A 6000-nucleotide genomic window follows, 5' to 3' on the forward strand; every position below is an offset into this window, starting at 1 on the left:
ACTAGAAAAACATGATTATCCTACAAAATATATTACCAACAGTTCTGTTCAAAATCAACCTCAGGAGCTGCAGTGTGCGAAACAACAGCCTGTGTGCTGTTTGAGGCTTCTTTTCTGTTCATGTGCATGCATTTACCTGGGTGTGTGCCAGATCCACACCGTTCATTTTAAGAACATCCAATGCACATTTAAAGCACATGACTTCCTCCCAGAAAACTGTGTTTGTTAAGGGTGCTGGGATATTGTCACTCTGTGAGGGGGGACCACAGTTCCCAGGATTCTTTGGGGAAGCCATGTGCTTTAAATGTGCTTTGGATGGTGGGGATCAGTGCATCAATTCCCCAATTACATGGTTATTTTCCAGAGACTCTGGAGAAGGTGCCGAACCATGCAAGTGGACAACTGGAGCAAAGTCCTGTGAGGAATGATTGAAAGAGCTGGGTATGTTTAGCTTGCAGATGACAAGATTAAACAGGGGCATGGTAGCTGTCTTCAAATGTCTTGAGAGGCTGTCATACAGAAGATGGAACAGAGTGGGATTACGTCTAGGGATGGAAAGATGTGTCAATTTCAGTTCTCTCAGTTTCTCATTTTTCCAATCTTAAATTCAGTTCTCCACATTTCTGCAACAATTTGCAATTAAAAAAAATCTTTATGAAAATTCTACAGAATTTTAGTATGAATTTCTCCTGATAAACGTTTTGGCAGTTTTAACTCATGTACACATTTTTGCAAGCAATTTCTCCTAGTATAATGCATTTCTGTACGCTGTTTTCACTGATTATGCCTTCCTATGCCCAGTTCCCCCTAATATATGCATTTCTGTAAACATTGGTTGACAAACTGCATCACAAAATGTGAATGATGGCTGTGTTTCAGTTTTCATATTATTTTGGAAAGTGCAAATTTGATAAATTCAGTTTGTAATACAATTTCTCACCCATCCCTATTATTATTATTATTATTATTATTATTATTATTATTATTATTATTATTATTATTACCACCCACCCGTCCTTCACCAGAAGGTCCCAGGGCGGGCCACAATCATATAAAATACAACAGTAAAAACAATTTAAGACAAATTTGCTTAACATGATTCTGTGCTACATACCAAGGAATGAAATTGGTGACAAAAAGTGAGAGGGTCAATAAAGAGTGGGCAATTTTTGATGGGTACTTTTTTAGATCAGGTAAGTGCATGTGCACCTGTGCAATCATTTGCACATAGAATTCAGTGTGCCTTCCCCTCTTTCTTCCTCATATGCACTTGTGCACAACTCTTAAATATTAACTAAACATTAAAGAAAGTTAACAATTCTTAAAATGGAAAATTCTGTCTTTTGCAGCTGAGAGCAGGATGTGCATACAGCTACTATCAATTGGGCACAAGTGTGGTAAAATACTGTTGCATATCAGTGAACATTTACTGCTTACCAACATAGGATCCCTCCAGTTAACCTATTTATTGAGCATTCATCCTGCTTTGCTGGCACAAATCTTATGTGGAGGTTAGATTATGAGATACTGGGCCAAGTTGAAGGTTCTGTTTTTGGTGTACAAAGCCCTATATAGCTTGGCACCAGGATCCCCGAAGGATCGTCTTACTCCTTAAATACCCAGTCAATCACTGTGCTCTGCAGGTGAGGCCCCCCCGCAGATACCATCTTATCAGGACGTCCATTCTGCACAACATGGGAATCTGGCCTTTAGTGTTGTGGCACTTACCCTTTGGAATTCCCTCCCTTTCAATATTAGACAGGCACCATCTCTGTTATCTTTTTGGTGCCTACTGAAGACCTTCCTCTTTCAACAAGCCTTTTAAGTGGAGACGTTATCCCTGTCTGCAACTGTGTTGGAATTGCCTTTTAAGGTGTTTTTAAAGCTTTTTTTTAAACATGTTTTGTTTTAATATGTCTTTTGTTTTTAGAAGTTTTAGCTCCTGCCTTGGGCTCCTTCTGGGAGGAAGGGCGGGATATAAAGTTAATAAATAAATAAATCCAGTCTTAATTGAGCTTCCTGATTTGCTTGTGGAGTGTCTGCTTCCAGGGATGGCAGGCTTTTCTTCACTGGAGTTATTGAAGCAGAGCCCGGACAGCCATCTGTCAGGGATGCTGTAGTTGAACCTTGCATTGCAGATCCTGCATTGAACGGGGGCTGGAGTAGATGACCTTCAAGGTCCCTTCCAACTTTAAAAATCTATGATTCTATGAAATCACACTGTTTGTTTTTTTAAAAAAATAAGGCTGCTTCAAAAAAACCAGAACAAAAACAGGGACTGTGATTTACTGGAGACGGGCCAGCAGAGAACAGGGGGAACTGGAACTTATGTAAGCAATCTGCCTTTTACTTTGGAGAATCCTTTGCTTTTGCAGATGCTTTGCTGACTTCTTGGGAGACGAACAAGGGAGCTGCTTGTGGCAATGGCCAATCCTCTGTGTTCAGCTGAAATCCAACTTGTTTCATGACGACAAGCAAAGAGAGTACTCTTCAAGTTCCTGGCACACAAAAGTGCTCAAGGAATGCCACAGGCTTGTTTTGAGAGAAAAAGAGAGAGGGTTCAAAGCAAGTCTTTGATCTATTTTCAGCCCATAAATTGCTCCTGTGGAATCCTGTGCATATTTGGGAGTTTGCTCTCTTGTGACTGCTTGCTGTGAGGCCGAATCCTCAGCACTGTGACACCTCGTTTCTTTATCATGTGCGTGAGGAAAAGAACGCCATCCAGCTACGTCTCTTTCTCTCCATCCCCAGGCAAGTTAGGGGCTCCCGTGTGGCCTGTTCGTGACACAACATGCACAGCGCATATCCACACATGTTGTAAATTATGCTGTCATTAGAGGTTTTCTTCTTCTTTTCTAGTCAATTAGTCATAATAGCATAAGAACTGTCATGTTGGCTCAGGCCAAACATCTGTCTGGCTTAGCCTCCAGTTTCCAACAGAGGTCAGCTTCGATTTATGTATTACTTTAAAGCTGGGATGAGGAACACATGACTCTCCAGATGCCGGATTCCATCAGCCCCAGCCAGCTTGACCAATCAGGGATGATGGGAGTTGTCATCCAGCAACGTCTGGAGAGCCACACGCCTGGTTTAAAATCTTTTAAGCTGCTTTTCATATGCAATAAGCCTAGATTGCGCATGGCCTCGGAAGAAAACGCAAGAACTAGAATCGCCTTGGACTCTGGAATAAAATGTTGAGTGTATGCACCTTGAGTCTTTGCTTAGTGGTATGTGGGTTTCAGGGTGCTGCTAAGAAGTTACCCTGAAGGGTGGGTGGAAGAACCCTGTGTAGTGCCCTGAGCTCTTTAGAGGACAGGTGAGATTTAAAAAGGGGGGGGACACTTTTTAAAAAAGGATTGTCCTCTGTTTGACAAAATGATTCTCCAGAAGGCAATAAGAACTGTGCCAGGTTTGATCCTTCCTCCACTCCACCCCATTTTTATCCTTACAACAACCCTATGGGGTAGGTTAGGCTGAGGCCACTAGCGAATTTCGTTTGCCACCCTGGGCTCCTACTGGGAGGAAAGGCGGGATATAAATCTAATAATAATTAAATCAATTTTATAGCTGAGTTGGGATTTGAACTCCCTGTTCCTAGCCTGACACTTTAAGCCAGGAGTGGAGAAGCATTTTCAGCCCAAGGGCCGCATTCCCTCCTGGACATCTTCCTCAGGGCCACATGGCAGTGGTGGGCGGGGGCCAGAGGCAAAAGTGGGAGGAGCAATGAATGTAAATAGTAACCTTTTTACAGTAGGCTGGTTTCTACATACAGTCACACCCACATGCCTCTCTATCAATTGCCGCCCTGGGCTCCTTTTGGGAGAAAGGGTGGGATATAAATTTAGAAATAAAATAATTTAAAAAAATTAATCAAAGCAGAGACAAGCAAAAGTCACTATCAGAGTTCGAGGACATATTTCCAGCCAGGCAGAAGCACTCAAGGAAGGCGTGAAGCAGGTTCGGTGAAGAGTCTGGTTCGGGGACAGAGGGTGTGTCTGGGAAGAGGGTCTGGCCCGGGGAGAGTCCCAAGGGCCAGGTATAGAAGCTTGGAGGGCCACATTTGGCTCCTGGGCCTGAGGTTCCTCCCTCTGGGCTCACACAAGCTTTTCCATAGGAAGAAATTAGAATTCTCTGCTCTTTGTATTTGTCGAAAACTTCCAAACTGGGGAACGACATGGGCGGCAGAGAAATGTAGGCTCACCCAGGCAAAGTGGGGGCTGTCAGATGACAAAGCGAATATGGAAAACATGGATTATCCAGGTCAGCTTGGACAAGCCCCCCTGATACAGGCACCATCTAAACAGTAGATGGCGTCAAAGCCTAAGGCAGCCCAACCTGGCTTTCCTCTTACGGCTAACAAACGCATTCCAGCACTGCTCCCCTGAGTTCAGTGCAGAAGGAGCATGGAGTTGATTCAGCGAGTAAATAATTGTTGGATAAAGGAAGAGACGTTGCCGCGGTGTGTTTAAAAAGTCCTGCAGAGTCTCGTGTCCGTTTTGTACCATCTGCATATGCCACCACAGTAGAGATGGAAAAATCTGTCAGTTTCTCATTTTTCCAGTGTTAAATTTAGCCCTCTACATTTCTACAGCAATCTGCGCTTTAAAAATAAAAATAAAAATCCTCATGAGAATTCTCCACTATTTTAGTGCGAATTTCTCCAAGCAAACACATTTTTGTAGGCAGTTTTGACAAAGGTACCCATTTTTGCTAGCCATGTCTCATCACTTCATGCCTTTTTGCATGTCATTTTCACTCATGTATTCATTTTTATGCATGCTTTCCCATATGCATTTTTTGGAAATGCTGTTTGGTTGGCAGACTGCATCCCAAAATAAATGCGAATTTCAAAGGATGGCTGTGTTTCGGTTCTCATATCGTTTCAGAAATTGCGAATTTGATAAATTCTGCTTGAAATGCGAATTGAATCAAAACTCTCACCCATCCCTAGCCACCATACTAGGCGCACAAGGTTCAAAACCCAAATTTTAGCAAAAGGTTAGGTATGCAGGAGCAATTAGATTCCGTTCGCGTTTAAAGGCGAACCTTCCCTCATTCCCGTTTCCAAAACAAGCAAAACTAACCACAACACAGCTATCCTTCAAACTGGCGCTTTCCTGAATTTTGCAGGGCAGTTGTCCAGCCAAGTAATGCGTACAGACATGCACCTGCTGGTGAGAATAGCATTTAAAAAATGCAATGTATTGGGGAGAACTGAGTTGCAACCCCCCCCCCAAAAAAAACCCTGTCAGAACTGCACACAAAACTGTGTCTGTTAGGAGACTTTCGGACTAAAATGCTGATGAATTGTCACGTGGACTTTAAAAATAAAATAAAATTGCACACGGGTGTGGAAGTGTGAAGAACCAAACTTATGACTGGAAAAATGAGAAACTGAAATGTACAGACGCACCCGTCTCCAGCAAAAATGCAAGCCCAGTATGCTCCCTAGAAAATAGGGGGATTTATTATTAACTGAGAACCACCAAATGACGGGGTGAGAATGCTCTGAAATCTGCACCAGGGCCCAGTTTGTGCTGTAGACCAGGGGTGAGGAACCTTTGGCCCTCCAGATGTGCTGAACTACAATTCCCACCAGCCCCAGGAAACATGGCCAATGCCAGGGATGATGGGAGTTGTCGTTCAGCAACATCTGGAAGGACAAAGGTTCCCCACGCCCACTGTAGAGGCTGGACACTTCGGATAGACCAATAGGGAAGAGAGGACTGAGTCGACTGGCTGCTGATGCCACGATGGCCCTGAACGATGCATTGGCAAAGGCTTTTCCTTACTGCTGATTGGTCCAGTCCTAGCCATCTTTTGCCTCCCACAGCTATTGATGGCTCCCAGTTTGGGATTCTTCCCAGCTTGGCTAGCCTTACACTGGAATGCAGGAAACGACCCCGTCAGACTGTCTAGCTCAGCTTTGTCTACACTGACTGCCAGCCGCTGTCAGGTTTCAGGCAGAGCTCTCTCCCTGTCTTACCTGGAGGTGCCGGG

Source organism: Rhineura floridana, chromosome 20, assembly GCF_030035675.1.
Source record: "Rhineura floridana isolate rRhiFlo1 chromosome 20, rRhiFlo1.hap2, whole genome shotgun sequence".
Lineage (NCBI taxonomy): Eukaryota > Metazoa > Chordata > Lepidosauria > Squamata > Rhineuridae > Rhineura > Rhineura floridana.